The following is a 26196-nucleotide window of genomic DNA, read 5'->3' as shown; positions in this document are numbered from 1 at the left end:
AAAAAAAAAAAAGAAAGTCACTTGCCAGGACTTCCCTTGAGAAGACTCCCAGGGTCCCAGGGGGCTGCCCCGCGTCTCCCGGGCATCTGCCTCTCCCAAGACCTGGTTGGCGGGGTCTTGGCCAGCCAGCATTGGCTAAGGTCGACCCACGCCTCTGAAAGTGACCCTTCTCCACTAACTGAAGCTTTCTGGCAGCTCAGGAGCAGACTTTCAAAGACTAATCTCCATGTAAACAATGTCAGTTTCTTTTTAGGTGTGGAAGAAACTACAACTTGAACTCACTCACTATACAGAGACTGTCCGTGTCACGGCTAGTTTTCTGCATTTTAACATGAAGAACTTAAAGTGTGCATGTTCCATTTTAATTTTTGGCATCACTCACTTCGCACTAGCCGACTCTCCGAGAGCCCTAGCTCTTACTGCTGAAAAAAAAAAAAAGAGAGAGAGAGAGAAAAAACGTTGCTGGAAACCAGCTCTGTGGCCTAAAAGTCTATTTAAAGATGCAAGTGTGTGTGCGCAGAGAGTGCAGATGTTTTTCTACAGCACCCGTACTTGGTGAGTTTTTCACCATTTCCATAAAGCACATTACAACAAGTGTGTGAACACTCCGAGATGAAAGTGTCCAGCACTCCTGAGACTTTCAGTGGAAAGTAGAGCCGCCTGACTCTGCTCCAAGCAGACAGCAATGCCCATGATTCAGCAGCCTGAGTAAATAAAGGAGGTCCTTATTTCCTAATTTTGCTGGCTGGCCACACTGCATGGCCTCTGTGCTCCTGCCAAAGGGGATGCAGAACTGGAACTACACCCAGCCGCTGAAGGCCCGTCTTTGTTAGCCGGCCAGCCTTTCCCGACCATCTTCTGGCAACACAGCGCCAGGATCCTGCGAGGAAGACCTCCATCTCGCAGCCTGAAGGCTCTCTCGGCTGCCTGCGAGGACGAACAACAGATTTCGCCAGGTCTGTGTCGGGGGTGGACAGCTGGATTCGCGGTGAGCAGCCGAGCGACACCTGTTCGGTCATATTTATGGGGGAAAGTACTCAACAGAAGAGTGAAGTCATCCTAGGAGCTAGTCCACAGAGAAAAAGGCACCGAGCACAAAGCACCTTTGTGAGCCACCAGCCCCTTCCGTGCGCTGGCCTGGGGGAGGAGTCAGTAGAGACTGGATGTGATTTCGTCCCAGCTACTGCTCACCAACAGACCAGCATGCTGTGGAGGGCTGCGCAGTGATCAAACGCAGGCCTGATACTCTGTTGACAGCCTACCATTATGGAAAAAGAAGCCAAGATCCCAGCCATTCCTTGACTTTCAAGTCTAACAGGAGGGTATTTCAAAACGGAATGCGGTGGAAAAATGGCAACAAATATGTTTATTTTGCTGCAAAAATGTTTGAAATCCATGTATAGTATTTTCCTTAAGACACATATTTGTTAACTTTTGAGGAACTCTCCTAGACGTGGACCCGAAATAAAGATAGTGATCAGGGCAGGAGAGTATGTGCAGGAGCTTTAGGAGTGGGGCAACAGCACATTTTGCACCATTAGGCAGCTCTTCGTGAGTGTAAGGTGCATGCTTTCCAAGGTCAAGGCCAAGCCTTTCAGAATGCTGGCTGCAACACGGCGGACAATCTGAAATTATTAACGGGAAAACTAGCCTAACCAAGAGAATTAGATCACTTGAGTTGTTAAAGAAATTATCTGGCTCTCTGAAGTTATGGAAACTTCTGATACATTTCAGTTCTGTGGCTGGCAGGGGCCACTGAGAAGCTGCCTCGCTGATGTCCTTTCCCTACCTGAGCGTGTTCACTGTAACAGCAGAGGACCCCCCTGAACCGCCCATGGGGGACTCAGCATCATGCGTGTGCCAGTGCTACACAGCAAGGCTTCCTTAACAGGGACAGGATTTACATCAGTGGTTACCTTTCAAGTGAGAAAAAGCAGTACAAACACTGACAGGTCTGGGCCTTCTGTTTTCAGGAATGCAATGACTCAAAATGAGAAGGAAAAATCAGGAGTCTGGAGTTTCATTTCCAGCTTCATAACTGACTTAAGAGAGTGACCTGGCCAAGTCATTTAATCTGCCCCTACCTAGGTATTTCACCTGCAATATGAAGATAATAATTCTTGCTACTTACCCTCTGGGGTGTTACAAAGATTAGTGAATGTTTCTAGGGCACCTTATCATCACTGGAAGAAAAGCTGCATATGTAAACAGAAAGATGGGTACGTGTTGCATGTATTTCTATTTCCATGACTAAGCTCCTAGTACATGGTATAAATGCACTGTAACATTTTCTCTCCTTTCAGGGACCTCTGGAATATTAGTTTTAAGGATTGGTCCAGGGAAAATCTACAGTGCCTGAAGCATTCACAGTTGTATATACAACCAGCAAGAAAATAAAAATATAAATGTTTGGTGATGTCTAAAAATTAATGGACTATAAATTTATGTTATGTTCCAAGTATTAAACTATCAAACAGAGGACATAGCTTGGGTCTTTGCAGACAAGTATTTTTCCATGTAATTCTAAAGCCACGTTATAATTTTCAAATGACCCTCTTCCCCTGAAAACATGAGGAATATAATCAGTGCATTATTTAGCATCATAAAAAGTTAACCTGGGAGGCACTGTGGCATAGCAGGTAGAGCTGCCACCTGCAACACCAACATCCCCATATAGGTGCCAGTTTGAGTCCCAGCTGCTCCATTTCTGATCCAGCTTCCTGCCAGTACGTTTGGGAGAGCAGCAGAAGATGGCCCAAGTCTCCAGCATTCACGTGGGAGACCCAGAAGAAGCTCCTGGCTCCTGGCTTTGGCCTGACCTGGCCCTGGTCGTTTTGGCCATTTGGGTAGTGAAGCAGTAGATGAGGACCTCTCTTTCTGTCTCTAATTCCACCTTTCTAATAAATAAAATGAGTCTTTCAAATAAAAAAAGTTAACATGGTAGAATTTTTTCAGAGTCAGGCAATAGGTTAAAACAGAAGACCAAAACCAATTTCCAGGTTTCTCTTCCTTGCCATAAATGATTCTTTATTTCTGCCAGCAAGCTATAGAAACAACTTAGAACTTTCTTACTAAATGGAATTCACAGAACTTTTTTTCATTCATTAGCTACCAAAGCCATCTTCACATAAGCTTAAAATTCTGAGGGAAATATACAATATGTACAAATGCTAAGTTAGGTAATACTCAAAGAGAACCATATTCTGAAATGTGTATTTAACAGTTGTAGGAAACAAGCATTTGTCACATTACTTTGGTACCACTGCAGTAACAAAATATTACATTGCTATTTACATCATCTTATTCGAAATTATCCAGCCAAATTATACAATACATTGTTACAACAACGATTTAAAAATTGCTAAAGGATAAGGTCATTCTAAATAAACCATTGTTGTGTTATTACACAAATAGCTTTCCTTCACACTCAATACAATGTCAACAGCTTTAGAAAAATTGCAAGCTTAATCATTTAACTATTTTTCTTTTTGTATGTTGTTTTGATTTTTTTTTAACAACTCCACATTCAGTTCACTCCACTGCCATATCACTTATTTAACTACTTGAAAATGAATATTCTTTACTGGGTGTTCAAAAGAGAAATGAGAACTTTCAAATTATTTATAAGTCACAGATGCTTTTAAATTCTGTAATATTCCAAATTGTTCTAGGAGGACCAATTAAATGCATTAACGGTTAGGTTATGAGGGAAAGGGGTGGTCACCCATTAATGACAGCAGCTGTGGGGAGTGGGAATTGGCCGTGCACATTTTTTAGCCCAGTCTTAAGATGAATTCCAGATACCAGAGCTCAGAGGTGACTTTTTTCCCTAACAAAAAGGAGTCTCACTTTGCCCCGACAACCCCTGCACACTGCAGGAGCTGAGCCAGGGTAGGAGATAAGCAGCTGTTATCACTTCTCTTAGGTGATCCTGGTCTCTGCCTCGATACTGTCTTTCACAGGCACGGTTCCAGGGCCTGTGCACAGAGAAGGACAAATGTTTTGCTTGCTGTTGCTTAAAGTTCATTTGAACAGACGGAGCTCAATGAATTCCATCTTCCGCAGCCAAATTAAACAGAAAACAGTGCATTCTTAAGCAGTTCCCACTTAACTCCACCTCTCAGATCAGAGCGAAAAGCTGACGTGAAACCCGTTAAGGAACAGCCTCATCTCTGTCCCGGAAATCCAGAGGTTTCGGAAGCCAGACAGAAGGGAGACTGGTTTCCAATTACGTGGGGGGTGAGAACTGCTAACTTAACTCTTTCTTTTGGCTCCCTTTAAGAAATATATAACTAATGATAAGCACCAACCTCTTGGCGTTCAAGAATTGGCAACCATGTATTACACATCTGTTTACAGTGCGGTGACTGCGAACGTTCTAAGCGGTTTAACATGTTTATCTTTCCTTTAATGATGACAGACACCACCGGAGTGCATTTCCCCATCTGCATTCTTTTTTTTTTTTTCTCTGCTATTTTGAGTTAGAAGGCATTTATTAGTTACGATGTATTCTTGTGTTTATAAATGACCTTCTACCACAAAATACTTGAAGCAGTTTCTAATTGCTTATTGAGTTCAGCCATTTAACAGTTATTAAGCATGTAGTATGTATTCAGGGTTTTTTGAACTGTAAAAATCACTTGTATTTTTAAAAAATGTATTTATCTAAGAGACAGAGGAAGGTAAACAATGAGAGCTCCCATCTGCTGGTTCACTCCCCACATGCCCACAGCACCCAGGGTGCCAGGTCTCCCCTGTGGGTGGCAGAAATGGAACTCGCTGCTGCCTCCAAGGGTTTGCAGTAGCAGGAAGCTGGAGTCAAGAGCACCACGCTCTGAAATGGGTTGCAGGTACCTGGGTAATATGCCTCCCCTTAACTGTATTTTTTTTATTTCTTTGTCAATAATACCAGAAAAATTCTAGCCTGCCTCCTAGTGAATATTTGAAGAGTCAAACATGACATTGCATGAAAGAGCTTTCTGAACTATTGACATGAAAATGGACTAAATCATTGCTACTACTCTGAAAGCCAGTTACCTTCAAGTTCTAACTGATAAATGTGCCAAGAACACAAAAGAATCAAAATTAACTATAATTTAGTGGTTGCTTTTCTTTCCCAATATTGAGGTTCTGATTCTTTCTTTAAATGGCAAAGGGCATTTTTATTTAAAAATACCCAAAAGATAGTACCTTCCGAAGGCTACATAGAGATAGGAAAATCGATGTGTTACCTCACAGCCTAATAGCTGCCCCCTCTGAGAGGCTGTGATTGATTCATTAGTGGAGTAGAATGCCCACAGAGGATGGTCTGCCTTCAACGCCATGCCGTAGTGTCCACACCACCCTGTAACTCACCGTTTGGGTTCTCTGGAAGTCCTTCAAATTAAGCTCTGCTTCCAAATCCCTTGAACTAATGTGAAATGCGTCTATTGAGTTTTTGAGGAATTAGCCACGCCTACTGAAAAACACTCAGTGTTTCTCCCCTGTTCATTATCTGTGAGGTTCAGTTCACCCCTTTACTGAGCAAGCACAGGAAAGAGGGGGCTCTTCCACTGAGAAAACCTGGGAAGTGGCTTCCCTGGGGAGCGATGGATCTCAGAAGGTTCAGTCCCCCATGTGCACGCTTTTTGAAGAACAGCCATAAACAGAATTTTCAAAGAAACGAAATTCTATTTCAAAGCGGAATCGGCTCTCACAGAACGTTTCGTCATGTGAGACATCACTTTACTGAAGACTTTTGCAACATGAGCGTCGGGTGTAAGGCTAGGAAACTTCCAGTCACATACAACCATCACAGTCCTGAAACCGTGTCTCTGGAAGCTGAACGTCACCTGTTTGATTTCCGCGGCAGCCATAAAGCAGACGTGAATTCTCGACTGTTTAAAAAGGCCATACTGTATACTTCACTGCAGACAAGGCCACTGGAGAATACAAAAGTGTTGAAAGGCTAAAATTTAATTAATGAACAATTAGCACCCCCTGTGGGTTCGTTGTGCAGTAAAGTGATAAATACGGTTTGCTAATGTAGAAAAAGCTGTTACAAAGATTGGGGGGGGGGGCGCGGATATTACTACAATGATCTATTTGCTATTATAATGCAACTGACCTTCCTCTTCTTGAGGTTTGATGTTTGTCAGTGTTCTTGTCGAACATATGATAGAAACTCTTAGACTCTGCAGCAAGTAAACATTTTAATTTCCTGAAGATGCAGACTGACTCACACAGGTTGTGAGGCTGGGGTGAACAAGCCAGTCAGTGAGTGAATGGCCTCACCTACCCCCCGCAGGGCAGCGCCGGCTTGTTTCAGATGCTCTCCAGCTTCCTGCATTTTTACAGGAAGTTATATGCTGCAGTGGTACCAAGAAATTCAGGGATACCCGCCTATCACGAAACCGTGCAAAAGAAGGGTTCTGCAGGAGGGCCAATCACCAAGGCACTACATTGATTAGAGTTCTTACGGTGTTTCAAGAAGATCATTAACTTTCACGTTAACCTTTACATGGTAAAACCAAAATGGAAAACGCGAGATCGATCCTGACTAACTCAAATGGTACAGGGAGTTCCTTCATTTCAAACGAGATAATGTTTGGGAAAGTGCAGTCTCAACTGCAAGACCAAAACTATTTTCTGAAAATCACGTCAGTGAGAGCAGGCCAAAATCCCTCTACAAAGCTTTCATGGCATCACATACCTTTATTTAGAGTTTGTTTCTTTCATGTCTCTGCTTAGATAAACTATGAAAGGGATGATTCTGAAAACAAGGCTGGTATCAATTGGATGGGTTTTCCAGGTATGCACATCTCTTTTTATTTTTGGTTTCTCCTTTTTGGTTCAGTTTTCCTTTCTTAGCAATCTTAACCATTTTTTTCTTAGAAATCTTAACAATTCACTTATGAGAACGAGTGATAGTGAGCATTGCAGTGTACTGTGTGTTTGTGTGTATTTTTATCCAAAGTTAGCTGAATGTTCAGAATAGAAGAAATAATTTTTGCCAAAGTAGGGTTTCCTAATATTTTAGATATTCCTTATTACAAAAGTGCTGGTCATTTGTCACTATAAGTAAATATCTGTGCAACCCTGTCTGCATGGAATTCTTTCTTAGTGGAACACATTGTGATGCTATTTTTTCCAATTACAATATATAATCATTTCATTCAATTAAATATATATGTGTATATATATATTTATAATATAAAAGGTTTTGTCCTTTGCAGTTGACATGTGTGTGTACATATGTACATATACATACATACAAGTACTTCAAAAACTTCATAGAAAAAGGACATAACATGATTTTGGTGTAAAAACATCTGAAATACATACACAGTGTTTGCACTATATGTATTTCATGTATTTTGAAAAAAATTTTTGCACCATAAACTCAAACATTTAATTTTTCTATGAATATGCATGCACACACATATATCACTAGATATTATGAAATATCTTGCCAAATATCCCACTTACCAGGAACAAGTTCAGGCCTCAAAAACCCCATGCTACATCCAGAAAATAATATTTCATTTTGCCTGCATCCAACATCATGGTAAAAGTAAGAAATCAATGCACAAGAAAACAATATAAGGCTATGTGTCCATAGCATCAAGACAGGTCCCGGGCTGGCTGGAGTCAGGGAGGCAGTCAAAAAGCCTATCTGTGCTTGTTGCTGATGGTGTGGATGCCTGGTCCACTGGCATCCAACACATAGGACAAGAGTGGAATACACCTCAGTCCCATGAAATCTCAATGTGCTGATATGATTTAAACTACAGTAAATTAAGAAATTTAATCATATACTAAGGAATTTGATATGGACCTACTTAGCGTGCACAAGAGATCCATCAATTCTGAACGATAGTTTTCACACAGAAATTTATAGCAGTGTTTTCCTTTTTTTTTCTTTGCCCTTACACAAAGGAAGAGAGAGGGCAGTACACCATCTCCTCCCACATGTGAGCTGGTTTCTTTTCAGATGATGTTTGTATGGGCTGTGCAGACTTCCAAGTCTGACTGAGGAATCAAAGGAAAGAAAATGAGTGAAGTTGATGAAAGCCTATGCAGAGAACTGAAATTCAAGATTGTCATTGCTAACTTTTCACACATAAAAAATCTAAGATTCAAGGTCTATGATGTCTTGACCTGACAGGGGTGGGTATGGGTCGGGGATGATAATTTTATCAGTGAACAAACAGGCTAATGAGGATGATTAGTAGGTAATAGCTTGTACTAACAATAGTTGACAATGGGCACCAAAACCCAAATCCAAATCCCCAGTGCCCAAGCAAGCACCTTGGCTGTGTCAGAAAGCTCTCCAAGTCTCCCCTTTAAAACAACAACTCAAATGCTGATTCACCAAGTTTTCATGGGTAAATGGATAAACTTAAAATGATAATCAGGGGCTAGAGTTGTGGTGTAACAGGTTAAGCTGCCACCTGCAATGCCAGCATCCCATATGAGCGCCAGTTCATGTCCTGGTTGCTTTACTTCCTATCCAACTCCCTGCTAATGGCCTGGGAAAGCAATGAAGGATGGCCCACATGCTTGGGCCCCTGCACCCATGTGGAAGATCTGGATGAAGCTTCTGGCCTCCTGGCTTCGGCCTGGCCCAGCCAGGCTGTTATGGCCATCTGGGGAGTGAATCAGTGGATGGACCTCTCTCTCTGTCTCACCGTCTCTTTCTGTAACTCTGCCTTTCAAATAAATAAAATAAACAATTTTGTTCATTTAAACATTTTTACTGCTTTTCACATTGGAAACTAATTCACCCTGACATACCAAACACACACACACACACACACACACACGCGCGCGCGCGCTCGTGTGCATGTACAAACTCACCTAACAATTTATGAACTTGTAACTTGCTACTGACAAGTCCTGACAGCCTATATAATGAAGGATCATCTCACTTGTCCTTTTGTTGTTGTTTTACATTTTTTAAAAATATTTATTTATAATACAGAATTACTGGGCGGTGGGGGAGAGACGGTCCATCCACTGGTTTACTCCCTAGGTGGCCTCAACAGCCAGTTCTGGGCCAGGCTGAATTCAGTAGTCAGGAACTCCATCCTGGTCTCTGACATTGGGTGGCAGAGGCCCAAGTCTTCCACTCCCTTCCCAGATGCATTAGCAGGAAGCTGAATCAGAAATGGAGCAGCCAGGACTCGAACTTGAACTCAGATGTGAGATGCTGGCGTTGCAAGTGGTAACTTAACCCACTGCACCACAACACCTGCCCCTTGCCTATCCTTAAGGCACCCTTCCTGGATTAAGCATTATTAGTACAGTTACTATGACTCTGTACAACAGAACCAAAGGCTAATTCTCTGCTACCACAGTGCAAACCAGGGCAGCAGTTCCTAGTATAGCTCGCCAACCACCTGCACTGCGAAGTGCCTATTCAGAGTGCAAATGCCCAGGTTCCAACCCAGCCTACTGACTCCGAATTCTGGGGACAGGGCCACTTTTAGCAAGCTTCCTGAGTCCTCACCTGCAGTCTTTCCGTGCCTCTGCTTCAACTCTTGCACTCCCCCATGCCTTTTCCCACATTGGCTGCTCTACGTTAGAACGGGATTGATGGAAGGCTTTCTCTCCTGTATTCATAGACCAAATTGAATTCCAGCTATTCCAGGCAGCGGCTTTTATAGAAAGCAAACGAGATCATTATTTCTTTACATCCTATCCTTCACTCGCTGCCGTCTCCCACTTTGCTCCAGCAAAACTCCATACTTCAAATCCTTTCCGTGTCAGGTACAATGAGCTCAGGTAAGTTACTTCCTCTCTGCGGAAGACTGTTAGTAGCAGCTTGTCAATTTCTAGAAAAGACAGTAACCATTTTGGTGACTTATAATGTTTCAAGTACATAAAGGCTGGTTGTTACATGGTTAGGATACATAGTTCTGAGCACACAGCTGCGGTTCTGTCTTAACAGCAAAGACATGCTCTGGGAAATGCTAACAAGATTTCAAACATCACAGAGTGCGTGGACACAAAGGGATGTGGCTCAGCTTACTACACACCTAGGCTAATACAGTAGAGTTCTGGCCATAAGTGCGGTCTGTCATGGTCCAAAACATTGTCAGGTGGTGGGCGACTACAACGGAGAAGTCTCTCTTAAACTTCGGTTGTTGATTATTTTCAAGCTGCAGTAGTGGAATGGGAAAAATCAATATGCAGTCAAAGGCATTCAACCTGTGAACCATTTGAACCTAGGAAGAAGGCGATCACAAAACTAAACACAAAGCAAAGGAACACAGGGAAGAAGAAGGGAACTTCCCACAATCAGCAGTCCTTTCCTCTTCTACTCAGGAAGCCACTGCTAGAACTGCTGATCATTCGCCTCAAGTTTGGCCCTCTAGAAGTTCTAGATTTCTCTGAATGGGCTCCGACAGCCTCCCGCCACTTCCTGGGACTAGCACGTAACTGTAGCATGTGCATTCCTGTAAATTAAGCCTTCTGCTGTCAGTGCTGGAAATAGGAGGGGGGCAAAAGAGGGGCTTCATCTCAAATGATTTTTATTGGCTTCATTTACATCCTGTTTAAGGTCTTCTGAGTAGCTCAAGGTGTCTTATCTCCCAGTACCAGGGGGCATTATGCAGTCAAGGCAGTTAACATACTTTCTCTCTCCCTCTCCATCAGTCCCTTCCCCTCAAGCTCTCTTATCTTATCACTCACATCTCTGCAGGCTGAGGAGAACCCATAGTTATTGCAAGCAGTTCACTATATTGTCATTCAGGGCTGTGGGAGACAAATGATGGTTTTAAGTCAAAAGGAAATCAGTTAACCTCTTCTGCACTCCTGTTTAGGAACATTCAGGACTGTCTCACCTTGATTAGTGCCAAAGGGTGTGAGAAGCTTCCCTCAAATTTACACACAATACCTACCCCTATCAAAGTGAGATTAGGTACCACACTGCGGGTGGCAGGTGCATCCTGAACCCACACAAAGCAGTTGCATCCTTGTCTTTACCTGGCTCTCAGGTGAAAGTGATGGTTCCTAAGCCCAAGTCACTTATCCCAGATATCACAGGAGCAGGAAGCGCTAATAACCTACTAGTAAAGGGAGGTCAGTACAGAAACTAAAGAGTAGGGAAAAGGGAAGGAAGAAAAGTCAAGAGGAAAAGGACTTGTCCCCACGTGTGTCTGTGCTAAACGGAGAGATCAACATAAACACTCGGTGGCTGTTAGAATCATAGGCAGCATACATCTTCTCTAATAGCAGCACAGACAGCATTATTCAAATCTATTAAATAATCAGACAGTCTGCCGGGGAGCCTGAGCATTGAGGAGCTTAATCTTTTGTTACAAACACAGTCAACGACGGCCCTCAACCCTGAGTACACATTAGAATCATCCCAGGAGCTTTTTTAAAATACGGGATCCCTCCTCAGACCAATTAAATCAGACACTCCGAGGGTTGGGGTCCCTCAGGGGTGCAGGCAAGGTTGACAGCTACTGCCCCGGACTATCTTGAGTCAATCTGCAAAACCCCACAGAAAGGGGTCTAAAAGTCAGCCTCCAAAAACAGAAACCCTGTAGTAATGGGACTCACATACCTTGTGACAGGCAGAGAGCATGGGGGCAAGCCTTCTGCAGTACTTTGTGTCCAATGCAATGCACCACACATTAAAAAGAAAAAACAGCAAGCAGTACTGAATAGTACAATCACTTCCCATTATCACATGTGAAAGAGCAATATGTGAACAGTGATTAGGCCATCTCATCGGTGTGTTTTATACTCCTTTTAAAAATTCCCACTCCTCTTCTCCTTCCTACCCCAGCACCCCATGGGCTCCTTTATATTAGTGATAACCCCTTAGGTGCACCTGCAGTGAAGGCGCTCTTAATTGTCCATTATCTTAGTGTGTCAGCACAAAGGAGCAGGGACGTATCCTCATCCAAATGGTTTCACCTCCCTCTCCTGAGAGTGATGCCCTTGTCAAGGCATTAAAGACACGAAAACCTGCCACTTATCAGAATTGTATTTGAATCGAACCACTGTCCTTGAAAACTGTAGGCAGGAGATATTATCAAACTGCACGGCATTGCCAGCTCCAGCTCCATGGTGGCTCAGACAATCTCAAAAGATACTATCCAAACTTTGCCATGCATTCTTCATAATAGAATTACAGGTAACAATGGGAACATGTCTACCGATTTTTAAATGGTTAAATACAAAGCAATCCATGGGTCAGGCAACATGAATACAAAGTTAGCAATTCCAAGCCTGAGGATACCTTTGAATGTAAACTCATCTAGGAACTAAAACCATAAAACTCCTCTAATTGCTCCATACCTCCAATTCACAGAAAATGGAAGTCAAGGTGATTAAAACATGACATTGGTCTTATTATAATGGGGAGAAGGAGGTGTGTGTGCACATCTGATACATAGATTCAAAAACAAAGCACATCTTAAATCACATTTAAAAACTGTAAAGCAAGAAATACAATAATTTTTAAATATTCAGGCTAGTTTGTGTATCTTCCACATCTCTATTTCCTTGCCATTTTTATAGTTCTTTCTTACTCAATTTGAACTCACACTGCCTTAGAAAAAAAGAATTTATGCATGCTTTTAACAAGTAAACAAGTGTACAAATTAATTCAGAGAGCAGTAATTTTGAAAATTTTCTATGTTTAATGTGCACTGCAGTTAAACTACTTTTTCTGTACAAATTAATTTACTGCATCAGTGATCGATGTTTATGTTTAGGCAATTTTATTTCTCAGTATGGTAAAATTAGACCTAATAGTTGCAACCTGTTATGTCCAATCTGTCACTGAAATTCAAATTGCCTTTTTCCTATTATTCAAGGAGCAATTTGGAGGAATTAAAGCCATCTAAAAATGGAAGACAAACAATTCTCTGTAAGGACTCAATAGCCTGTGTCATCAACCAAATCCAACCCTATGATCTCTTCTGAGCAGGCTTTTTAGACATGATTTTTGTGAGGCTCTCAAATTTTCACATCTGCCAAACCATACAAGAGTAAATTTCAGGATACACTGCTACAAGAGAAGTAATCAAAGATTCAAAGAATTTGGTGTTGACCACCAAATACCAACCCCAACCTAAAATACTAATTCCCAAACTTCATGGCATATACATTAGCTACATCCTATTTTATTTTTGCTTCATTTTCTTTATCTAAAAGACATAATTTAATATTTTTTATGCATGGCAGGCATTTGGGCTGGTGGATGAGACTCCATTTAGGATGCCTGAATCCCAGATTGAAGGGCCTACTCTGAGTCTTGGTTATACTTCCTACTCTAGTTTCTTGCTAATGTGTACCCTGGGAGGCAACAGAAGATAGTTCAAGTACTTGGATCCATACCAAATTGTGAGTGAAAGGACTGAGTTCCAAGCTACTGGCTCCATTGGCCTGGCCCATCCCTAGCTGATGCAGGCATCTCGGGATCGAACCAGTGAATGGAAGATCAATCTTTCACTCTCTCTCTTTCTCTCTTTTCCTTTCCTTCTCCCTGTTCTTCTCTCTCACCTTCTTCCTTTTTAAATAAAAGAAATAATTTTTTAAAAAATAATATTTTCATACAATATTAGTTTGTCATGATTTTATTCCTTGGGAGGATTCAATTATTTAGATTTCAGTGATTTATATTTTGTGGTGATGGATGCTAGAATTTGCTAAATAAGACTTACTTTACAAGCTTTGTTTTGTCTTTTTTTTTTTTCTGTGTAGTTATCATATTTAGTGGATGGCACTTGCTCTGCCCCATGCATATTAACTGCATGTCTAAGTGGAAAGGATGAGAGGAGAACAACTAAAGACCTGGAAGAAAAAGGCCACCATAGCCCCCTGGGAGGGGGAGGCCCTCAACACAGAGCACAAGGAAACTGAGACATAACTTGGTAAGAATCTACTTCAAATTCTCCATACCATCAGTTTACAATATACTTCACTAGACTTCAGCTTGCTTCAACAGAAGGACCTCAAATCAATTGTTGACTTGATCATTGCTGAAGACAAGTGAATCTCCAACCACACTGCATCTGGAACATGACCTGACCTGTCTGTTACCAAGTTTTCCTTCCACCATTGAGTTTCCACTGATTATTGGGAGACTGTATAAATATAGAAACACTTTATCATGATTGGACAATCTCATTTTCCTCTTATGGGTAAGTTTGCACATTATTAACAGAAACAAGAACATTTATATCAAGTCAGCCACCTTTTAATTTTCACTGTGGTCAATGTCTGGTTTGATTTTTTTTTTTCCTGGCTCTATTCGTGTTTGGCTGAGATAGAAAAATTCCAGACTTGCCTCAATCTCAGCCTACATAGGTCACCTATGGCCTCAGTTTATAGCTATTAACTAGTTTCTAGAGGAAAGCAATTGTGTTCCCCCAGGAAACAGAAAAGGAGACAGCCCAAGAACCAGCACTCCCCTGCCACTGACACCATACACATGACTTTGCCTCTTAGAGGACACAATTAAACAAGGGCAATTATTAGTTCAGAACTAGAAATCAAAACTTGGGGTCATTCCATATTAACAGAAGACTTGGTTTAAAATAGTTGATACAAAACTGACGTGAGGTACAGGCATTTGACACAGCAGTTAAAGGAAGCCTGCCTCCCATAATAGAATGTGTGGGTTCAAGTTGTCTCTGCTCCCAATTCCTATTAATGCATACCCTGGGGGACAGCAGATGATGGCTCAAATGTTATGGTCCCTGCCACCCATAGGTGAGATGCAGATTGAGTTCTGGGTTCCTGGATTAGGACTGGCCCAGCCCTGACTGTTGAAGGCATTTGAAGAGAAAAGTGACAGATGAGATTTTTCTTTCTCTCTCCCTCTCTCTGTCTACCTCTCAAATAAATGAAATAAATGTAAAAAAAAACCAACATGAATTTCTTTGTTCTTTTTCTCTCTCCTGCCCTCACTCTCTCTCTGGCTCTCTAAGTTTCCCATGATCACTTTTTAAATGCCAAGGCAATCTCATTTCCTCAGCAGATTGCTTAGATCATCAAGCTGATTAATAATTTTACTTTGAGGCAGGACTGATTAATGTGGATTATTCAACTGATTAATACTGTTAGGATATTACACACCCAAGTGAGCTCTAAGTGTCTTGTTTCCCCCCAAAAAATTCTTTTTAATTATTGGAATAAGTTTTAATTAATGAAACTTGGTTTTCCTAACTTTGGAGAACATCGTAATGTGAAGTTGTAGGCATACGTGTCCTTTTTGGCTTGCTCAATAGATACCAAAGAACCATGAAAAACAAACACGTTGATTCCCAGTATTTGAAAGCTCATTCACCTACAGAAATGCATTGGCTTTGAAATGCCAAACTTACAAATGACGTGGACAAATGAACTACTACTAGCACCTTCACCCTCCCATTTCTTCCTCAAGCATCACCACCATCTCCTGAGATACTTGCAGTCTGCCCCCTCAATCACAGTGAAGAGGGAATACACCTATCCCAGGCCCTCCCCAGCCTGTCAACAGATACTTCCAAAGCACCCTGACATGGATTTTTTTGTCTGCTTTTGTTTTAAAGATTTATCTGTTTGAAATACAGAGTTACAGACAGAGAGGAGAAAGATCTTCCACCTACTGGTCCACTCCCCAAGTGGACACATGGTCAGGGTTGAGCCAGTCCAAATCAGGAGCCAGGAGCTTCATCCGGATCTCCCACATGGGTACAGGGCTCCAAACACTTGGGCCATCTTCCATCTCTTTGCTCAAGCCATAGCAGAGAGCTCGATCAGAAGTGGAGCAGCTGGAACATGAACCAGAGCCCATCTGAGATGCCAGCATTGCAGGTGGTGGCTTTATCCACTACACCACAATGCCAGTCCCCCAAAATGGTTTTTAATCCCACTAATACAGAAGTCCTCCTGAATTTAAGTTCTCCAGAGAAGTTCTACTCCTCAAGCATGTGTGTACATTTACACATGTACAGACACACACACACACACACACCCCTACATCAAAGATGTAGAATTTGGAAGCTACACTTCCAAAGGCCAGAACTCCACTAGGAGCCTGTGTGTTAACAGCTACTTCCCCTATACCAACTCTGGTCCTGCAAGAAGCCCAAGCCCTCTGACCTCCACAGCCTCTACTCCACCACACTCTAGAACCAAAGCCACCGGTGCCTGGGGCTCTGGTCTTCACAAGTGTTCCCCAGGAACACCCACGTCTCCTTGGGCTCTAGAGAGGGCAGGGAGGGCTCCATTGCCAACGGCCACAAAAGGCAGGAAAAAAAAAAAGTAGGAGTCCCTGCTCCTGCAGGGAATCCTGGAAAATATGCAATTCTGGCTTCCTTAGTGAAAACTCAGAATTCAGGTTCATTCCCATCTAAACAAGGCTTACAAGTTATTGTTGTGCAAGTGGTCTCTAGCACAAGCCACACACAACTTCATGCGAACAGCAAAAGACAATTCCCTCCAGGAGGAGAAATTCCAAAACATGACCTCCATACAGAAGTATTTGTTAACAAGTGTCCTTTCTGCTGGGGACTTACACACTGGGCTGTCCTCGGGGTCCAATCCCACTGTCAGAGATCTGTGTGCAGGTCACAAACTCCCTAGGCCTCTTTCTAATTTATATATATTTAAGTTTGGACTAGTCTGAAAACCTAATCCCCAATTATTACACGGTTTTGTTGTAAATTCATGGTGAATTCCAAGTGACCAACTTACTAAATAAACTTTTCAAAAATAACCCATTTATTAGATGAGAAATGTCTCTGTTTTTAACTGATGGTTTTATAGACCGAAGAAAACACATACATCAAATTTGCTCAGCAAATTCTCATTGATCTCATTTATGCAAGATTGCTTAATCTTAGCATGCCTGTTCTGAAAAGAGAATTTTAAAAATTCCATTGGTCTACTGTGGGTCATCAATGAATATGTTTCATAAACCTGATTCCTTGGCTATGCATCTTTTTTTTTTTTTTATTTGACAAGTAGAGTTATAGACAGTGAGAGAGAGAGAGACAGAGAGAAAGGTCTTCCTTCCATTGGTTCACCTCCCAAATGGCCGCTACGGCCGGCGCTGTGCCGATCTGAAGCCAGAAGCCAGGTGCTTCCTCCTGGTCTCCCATGTGGGTGCAGGGGCCCAAGCACTTAGGCCATCCTCCACTGCCCTCCCAGGTCACAGCAAAGAGTTGGACTGGAAGAGGAGCAGCTGGGACTAGAACCCGGGCATCCATATGGGATGCCGGCACCGCAGGCGGAGGATTAACCAAGTAAGCCACGGTGTCGGCCCCAGCTATGCATCTTTGAACTTCTGTGCTGTCTGTTAATAGATCACTTTTCAGGTCGTTTTGGGTTCACAGCAAAGTGGAGCAGAAAGTACAGAGATTTCTCACTTAGCCACTGCCCCCGCACATGTATAGGCTCCTCTGTTATCACATCCCCCAGCAGAATGGTGCATTTGCAAAACTGAGGAAGCTACATTTGGAAGCATCATCATCCCAGCACTCTGAACTTCATAGGCTCAACTTTGTACACTCAGTTCCCAGCGAGGTGGAAGACCAGCGCCAGGGAAGAAGGACGCTTATCTGACACGAAAGAGTCCCAGCTGCTCTCGTAAGTCTCATTCAAATCTAATCACTCTTTCTTCCAGCCATGCTTTAAAAGGGCATTCCACCAGGCACTGGGATACAAAAGTACACAAAATGTGACTGCCATCTGCTCTTTGGTTTTGTGTAAATATGCACACAACTATTTAAAATATACATACTATATTTCAAAAAGTTTTGTGCTTATGAAAAAAGATTTTAAAACAACTAATAAATGAGTTTGTTGCTGAAAAGCAATTATACTTCATATTCTGTGAATATTTGTAATATATGACAACACTTCAAAAAGCTTATGGAACACTAAATTAAGATGTTTACTTTGATGCGAAATTTTTTAAAACCCATGCACCTCAGGTACTCTTCAAGAAGTACATGGACGGCACTGTGGCACAGTGGGTAAAGCCGCCACCTGCAAACCGGCATCCCATATGGGTGGCGGTTCGAGTTCCAGCTGCTCCACTTCTGATCCAGCTCTCTGCTATGGCCTGGAAAGCAGTAGAAGATGGCCCAAATTCTTGGACTCCTGCACCACATGGGAGACTCAGAGGAAGCTCCTTGCTCCTGGCTGTTGCAACCAATTTGGGAGTGAACCAGCAGATGGACGACCTCTCTCTCTCTCTTTCTGCCTCTCCTTTTCTCTGTGTGTAACTCTTTCAAATAAATAAATACATCTTAAAAAAAAAGAAGAAGTACATGGAAACCATGTATTGTGAAAATCCCATGCATACATTTCAAACACTTTTTCAAAATATACTCATCCTTTAATTCCATTTTTTTTTTCAAAAAGGTTTGAAGGACTTTTACCGAAGGTCCCTTAGTTTGAGACAAAGAATATAATACCGCAACCAACTCTAGTGAGAGATTTAAGTTTCAAAAATAACCAGGAATCACTCTCATAAATTTCACTTTTGTTTTATTCTACTTTCTTTTTGCAACCCTTCAGCTAATCTGTTCACTACATTTTATATTCTTGCTGTAACCAAAGATTTATCAAAACCCAAAATACAGTTAACATTGTTGAGACCGTTATAATTAATAAAAGTGTGCATACCTTCCTCCCACTTTTGCAGCTTCCGTTACTTCTTTGGGTGCATTGGCCATTAGTCTTGCTTCCACCATTCTCTACAGTCTTTGGAGGAATGTTATACTTCCTGGTGAATTTCCCAATATTATCTGTTGACTTTGTTACCAGCATGCTACATTAGAGTGAGTTCAACATGAGCATTGATTTGCTCTCCCCGCCTAAGGGAGGATTCAGTTCAATTGTCATTGATGTTTTCCTTCTCCCCTTTGTTACCTTAGTTGCCCAAGGTCTTGACCAGAGTCTTCACTTTGGCTGTGATCACAGGACTTCTGTGTGTGGCATCCCATACATGGGTTCCCAGAGTGCCACTCATTTTAAGGCCTCTCCTGCTTGGTAAGGCTAAGTCCCTGCCTAGTTCTTTGTTCATCTAATACTCTATTTGGACAAAGATCACCTTGAGGCCCACCAAATGAATTAATGAATAAATTTTTAGCTGTTCCCTTGCTGCTACCAGTCCTACTCTTCTGATCCATTCATAAGCTCCACAATAATATTCTGAATACCTATTTATAGGAAAGACTCAGTACCAAGCGCTGTAGATGGGAAGTTCATCTACGAAATAGAGACACACTAGTTGCACTCACTGCATCACTGACTAATGACTGGCAGAGCACACGTGTAAATACATGATGGCAACACAATGAACTCAGGACTATAATAAGAGCAAAAGTACCATGGCAGTTCTGCAGAGGTAGCAACAACTATATCGTGGAGGACACAGAAAGACCACCTGGGGATGTGTTCTTTGAGTTAAGCAGTTTTCGAGATAGAGAAAGGGAAACTGGGCAGTCCAGGGAGAAATATAATATATACAACAGCAAAAATTTGTGACCAGGAAATCAACGCTGTGTAAAATGACTACATATAAGAACTCAACCTTTGCCATGCCTCAAAATTACCTGCAGATCTTTTAAAAATATTGATGCTTTCACCCCACTCCTAGAAATTCTTATGACATTGGGCTAAGGATGAGATTCATATGAGTATGTTTCTTTTATGGTTCCCAGGAGATGCTAACAAGCAGCCAAGACCAAGTCCCCACTGGACTAGAACATAGAATTTGTGAGAGGAAGTAAAGGCAGGCCTCACCTACAAGCAAAAAGCTCTGTGCTGATCTGCAGGCAGCAGAGTGATGGGAGGACTTTGACCAGGAGAGCTGTGTTTCCATCAGAGCCCTCTGGACTGGATGAAGGCTAGAGGCAGAATGACAGAGCTCTGGCAATGGTCCAGATGGAAAACACAAAGTAAAAGACTAGCAGCAGTGATAGGATGAAGGGATGCCTCACTTGTTTAGAAAAATAGCTCCAACAGACTCAATGACTAACTACATAAGATGAGGGAAGGAGACATCCCGATAATGTCTATTCTTCCCCAATTCCTTGCCATTCACCCCTCTATCACCACTGCTGACGGCTGGTGGGTAGAGATTATTAGGGTGAAAACCATAATTTTGAACCCTATGTGGAAGAAACAAATGGACTCAACTGTAATATAGGATATCCTTCTAATTAAAGACAGTTCTCCTTGGGCCGGCGCCATGGCTCACTTGGCTAATCCTCCACCTGAGGTGCCGGCATCCCATATGGGCACCAGGTTCTAGTCCTGGCTGCTCCTTTTCCAGTCCAGCTCTCTGCTGTGGCCCAGGAAGGCAGTGGAGGATGGCCCAAGTGCTTGGGCAGCTGCACCCGCGTGGAAGACCAGGAGGAAGCACCTGGCTCCTGGCTTCAGATCGGCATAGCTCTGGCTGTAGCAGCCATTTGGGAGGTGAACCAATGGAAGGAAGACCTTTCTCTCTGTCTCTATCACTGCCTAACTCTATTTGTCAAAAAAAAAAAAAAAAAAAAAAAAAAAAAAGACAGTTCTCCTGACACTGCATGTATGCACACATGGGCACGCAGCACGCACACACACACAGACGTGTTTCAAAGGGAGGTCAAGAGAAGACTCTGAGTTGGTTAGATTAGGATAAAGTAAGCATCCTTACTTTTTTCTAACAGAGTTTGATGCTGGGTGAGCAACACTGCCTTTGAACCTGAAATACAATGTTGTATGCCAGTGGGATTTACCAATGGAGAATGTAGGCAAAGACAACAGAGTAGTGAGGCACAAACGATGCCATGTGCTAATAATGTGCCTTTTGTCCTTGCTCTCTTGTGAAAGCCTCCACAACACTTCATGTCTATGACCGAGTTCTGTATTGGCAGGGTTACAATATATACTTCTTCATATGGACTTTAAGGAAAAGATAATCTTATGATTTTTTTAAATAACCTAAACTGGCATAGATTATTGGGAAAACTATATTTATGTTCACAACAATCCTTTATTCCTGTCTACTTTATTCTTATCTACGTAAGGACCTTCACCTGAAACCCTTCACGCACCTCTCATTTACTCACTTCAATAACCAGTCATTAATAACACGTAGGACCCTGCAAGCATCAGAATATGTACACAAATTTCCTTCTGCCACATATGAATAAAATCATAGGTGAATTTCTTAAAAATTCAAATGCTGAGCATTAGTGTAACTGCAAAACACTTATTGAGAATCTACTCAATGTTTAATCAATATATTTTAAGGAGCTGGCAAACTATAGCACCTAGGCCAAATGCTCCTGCTTTTGTAAATAAAGTTTTATTGGAACACAGCCATGCTCATCCATTTACATATTGAGCATGAGTTGTTCGATACGGCAGAGTTGACTGGTTGTGACAGAAACCATATGGCCCACAGAACCTAAAATATTTACTCTCTTGGCTTTCACAATAAATGTTTGCCAACTCTTCCATTATAACATTGTCTTATCACATATTAACAACTTTCATATACCAAAACCAAATATTATCTACACCATAATTATTTGCCTACTATCTCTGCTGTCTGCCAAAATAAAATCACTGTACTCTACTAAAATTTATTGAAATGTCACACTTTGGGGGGAAGAAGCTTAGGGCTGATAATCATATTCTGAAATAAATTATATTCTGACATTACATAAATTTAATTCTGCTAATGACAATGAAAGAGCTTTATCCCTCATTTTTCATTTGTCCACTGCTCATTTAGTTAGATAATCTATCACTTTTTCCTAGAAACAAGTCTGCTTCTAGAATCTATTGCATATTATCTGGTTATCTGTGACTGGGTGGCTGGAAATAGCCTTCCCTGTACTGTCAGCAAGGATCCAATACCAGATATATAAATTAACATCAGAGATCTCTTTGCCTGTTTTACTGCAGAACAGATCTGAAGTAAGCTATTTAACCTTGCTTTTAGTCCTTATTCTCTAAAACTGTCATATTTTAAATTGGTCAGATTTCATTCCTTATACTCCCTAAAGAATAATTGTGATATGCATGATTTTCTGCCTTCAGCAAGACTGTAACAGTCTTTCACCTATTGGTCTTTGAGATTAATGTCTGTGTGGGTGCCAGATTCTTCAGAAACTAGCTGCCAAATGTGTTATCTTCCAAATAGTAAGCTCTGATCTTATCATTTCCCTTTGAAAAATGCCCAGCATTTAGGAAACCATTCTGTTGACAGGTGAATTATAATAGGCTTTGGTTTTGATTTCTCTCAAACATCCTAATTTCCATGGCCTCTCCTAACAGATATTGCTGTAACCACCTTGAAATTAAGGTGTCCTGTGCAGAAATTATGTACCCACATTTGGCAAAAAAAAAAAAAAAAAAGAAAGAAAAAGAAAAGAAAGAAAGAAAGAAAGAAAGAAAGAAAGAAAGAAAGAAAGAAAGAAAGAAAGAAAGAAAAAAACTACTGGGAGCATAAGAGATGCTTAGATAATACATTTAAAAATTTAATAAATGTGAAAATATATGAAAAGTTAAAATGCTAGATTTTCAAGTTCCATTTCCATGTCTGATATGCAAACCAAGCAATAAAATAACTGAGTTCACTTCTTTCTCCCACTTGGGTCTTCTAGAAGGACAATTATAAATAAAAAATTATTTCCCAAGGAAGTCTTTAAAAGGACCTATTTGTTCTCAAAGCTAATATTTTGATCCCATATTCCAGCTTTTTAAGGTGGAAATGCCAGTGTGGTAAGCACTACCAGGCACAACAATGCCTGGTCAAAAGGAAACAACAGCATTTGACGGAGCTGGCTTTTCTTCTTCCCTTTCCATTTCTATTTGCCAAACTGCCCGCTCTGCTTTTTATATAAAGCTGCAGATGTCTTCTTATTAATCAAGAGCCTAATACATTCCAGATGAATAAACAACTTCGGCAGTGGAGCACGTACCATTCTCCTTAAACCCAGGATTTATTAGAGTTGCCCGTTCCAAGATCTCTTAGTTTAAAAAAAGATGTTTTATTGTTCCATATTTCTACAGCAGGGGCCTAATAAATGCACTGAAACTATGACTCTGTCCCTCTGCAATACAATATTCAAAGAGATTTTCAGCCCCACAGTGTAACATTATCCAAATCCTTTGAAACCCTAAGTAGTTTGCCCAAACTCAATCATCCATATACAGAAATCATAGACAATCAATACAAATGCAATGTTAGTGAATTACAGAAGCAATGCCCCAGAATCCTCTGCAGTAAGCAACAGCACATTCCACATCCACCATACATTCCAAAGTGGCAGCCAAAACAGAAAGCTCTAATTAAAAAGCACTCTTTGACGAACAGCTAAATATTTTGCTTTTTACCCTTTCCTTATAGGAGGAATAATTTGTGGGAAATTATCTACAAGCATGGTATTGATTATCTCAGGGCTGTGATTTCTCAGATTTCATACTGGTGATATTTCAATGGGAGTTTGCTATGTAATTTAACCAATCAAACTAGGTTTCAAGTACTGATATTTAAAAATTAAATTCCACTCGATGATCATTATTTTATGTATTTTTACTTGCACCATTTTCAAGCTGAAGGAAAATAGGTCTTTCTCTATGTAATCAAAAGCAAACAAGACAGGGAAGTAATAATAAGGTGTACAAGCACGTATTATACAATGTATGTAGCTAATAGCACTGGTATAGTATTAGCACCCTTCTTACTGCTCCCAGTTTACTAATGTTCTCACTAGCACTGGACTCCTAAGGGTGGTTCTATAAATAAGACATTTATATAGAAAACTAGGAAAATATGAAAGGTTATAATATTAACATACCAAACTCATTTTTAATTAAAGAAATAAAAAAAAGCCCAGTCTTTAGGGGGTTTGGGAGAATAAGGTAGTCAAATGAGACCAATTAACTTCATTAGCTTCTGCAAATACCTAGTTTTCTAACACATTCTTATTTTTCCATCTGCTCCACAGTTAAATGTGTCTACAAATTAACATTTTATTTATGATTCAGATTCTTATTCATAAAACTTATGCACACATTACAGAAAGATCTAATACTTTATGGAAAAATACTTGGTACTACACTACAATTTCTTTACTCATTTTTTTTTCCTTGAACATAGCAATGCAGGTCATTACCCACTTCCCAGGAATTTTTGTCTTTAAGTCATGGTATTTTCCCCAGATATATTTGAGGATGGCAAAATTGCTTCCTTTTTTGCCCTCCTTTCTTTAATCTCATCTCATAGTAAATGGCATAGGAGTTTCTCACTCCATATCTTATAAAGTTCTCCCCACTTTGGCCTGACATTCACATTAACTTCAAACCCCACAGTGCATCCATAACGTGCTGGAAATGCTTTATACCTGAGTTTTAAACGCTGTGCAAGTGCCTGTGCTTCCTACTGGCTTATACAGGAGAGCAGAGCTTTCAAAATAAGTTGCAAGGATAAACAAGAATCAGCATGGTCAAAGGGTGTTTGCTGATTCCATTTTAAGTGCTTGTAAAAACCTTATCCCTAAGGCAGACCAACTTTCTCAACAAGGTACTTACCACCATTCAACTGTTCTTCACCCAAGAACAACAGGCACTTTCATAAGTGGGCTCAAGAGTTATTTAATTTCACTTCTGTAGGCAATGTTATCCCTTGCTGACATCCCATTTTATTATTTTATTATTTACAGCAGTCCTTGGTCATAAATCAAAGCCATATACCCCTTATGATAACAGAAGAACACTTACAGAAAAGAAAATAATTTCTCCTTTAGAACCCTTAATTCCAAGGATATTTGTTTCTACAAATTATATTGCTCCCTGGCACAGACCCTTGCTGACTGGGTACCAAAGCCCCAACACGTTAGGCATAAATAACCACGTTATTTCCGTTCGTTAGCACTGCCAAATTCTTGGGACATTAGTGATCTAAAGAAAGGCTGTCACATTTAGGAGCATTTAGGGGGAGACAATGGAGGTTCCCAAGCATTAAACCTATAATTTCTATGACTTAAACCAATCTTGCTTTCTATATAGCTCATCTACCTCATAAAAGTTAGGGTGCTCAAAGAGATGTGGATATTTGGGTGTTAAGATTTTTGAATGAGAAGATCCCCTATGTAGTGGGGAAAAGGGCATGTTTCTGTTTAGATTCTGTGCTTCAAAAAATGAAAAAGTAGAAGATGGAGCGGTCATAAGTGGAAGTTAAATGAGATCCACATTTGGGTAATAAGAAATATGGTTAATAAGAAATGATCAGCATATAATTTGTCCAGATCCTCTGGAGAAATGGAAATACAAATTGGAAGTCAGTATTAAGGGTACCTACGACACAATATTGGCTTGGACTATACTTCCAACAGGGTTCGATGGCAGATGTGTGGAGGAACTATTTTCAAGCAACTTAATCTTCCCTGAGGATTATTTCTTACAGATAATATCAACTCAGACACCCGCCTAGATTCTTCAGTTTCTGTGACTGTGTGGAAGCCTTACTTGCCAGTGATATGGTATACAGCCATCACAGAAGAAGAGACAATTTTACCACTGGAAACTATCAGAAACCAACTTGGTCAGCATGCTGCTTTTCAGTCCAGAGAAATTAGGCTCTTTGCCTGGATTCCCAAAGTAGTAATTAAGACTTTGTTTTACTCTGGGGTACTGGGCTCTTTCTACATTACCAGCGGAGGTAGATAATGGTGAATAACTTTTGGATGGTTAAGAGCTATCTACACCACGCAACAAAATCAATGAAGCTAGCTCAATACATTACCAATAACATAATTAATGGTGTGTATGTGGTTTGTGTTAAAGATAAAACATGTACACCATATACATTAACATATGCCAATTCCATTTTGATAGGGTCAAACGAAACCAGTGAGGTAGGGGAAAAATGTTCCCTAGAAATAAAATAACAATAAATCCATCAGCTGTCACCCAAAATAGCTGTCCATAATTTTTATTTTTAATCAAATTTTCATTTATCTATAGCCTAATATCTTTTGAAACCAATTAAGTTTCTTCTTGGCAGATGCTGGTTGATTTGTGGTTGAAGTTAATTTACAAGATCCTTCTCCTCCATAATTTACATTCACATCAAGGTACCTTCTATAAACTCAACCTGAATGAAGATTGAGTAATAAAGAATATGGGTTTCTGTTTTCCATCTTCCCCATATCCTAAGTAGTGAATCTGAGCTTGGAGCTCTCATAGGTATTAAAAAAG

The 26196-nt window shown here is 40.9% G+C and overlaps 1 protein-coding gene and 1 long non-coding RNA gene across 9 annotated transcripts in view; one reads left to right on the top strand and one right to left on the bottom strand.

Moving 5' to 3' along the window:
- ZNF521 (zinc finger protein 521) overlaps positions 1–26196 on the bottom strand; it is a 297436-nt gene that overhangs the window by 173441 nt on the left and 97799 nt on the right. The gene's annotated exons all lie outside the window — the stretch shown is intronic.
- LOC138844038 (uncharacterized) lies at positions 625–18631 on the top strand. 2 transcript variants are annotated; one of them, XR_011379380.1, is made up of 5 exons: positions 684–956; positions 6730–6790; positions 13705–14144; positions 17410–17577; positions 17925–18631. It is a non-coding gene; the product is annotated as an uncharacterized lncRNA (long non-coding RNA). The 2 variants fall into 2 exon arrangements; XR_011379381.1 differs by lacking the exons at positions 17410–17577; positions 17925–18631 and adding an exon at positions 1974–2219 and having other exon boundaries at positions 625–956; positions 13705–14872.

This window comes from Oryctolagus cuniculus, chromosome 10 (assembly GCF_964237555.1).
Source record: "Oryctolagus cuniculus chromosome 10, mOryCun1.1, whole genome shotgun sequence".
In the NCBI taxonomy this organism is placed as follows: domain Eukaryota; kingdom Metazoa; phylum Chordata; class Mammalia; order Lagomorpha; family Leporidae; genus Oryctolagus; species Oryctolagus cuniculus.
Note: the sequence above shows the minus strand (reverse complement) of the source record. Positions and strands in the feature narration are given on the sequence as shown.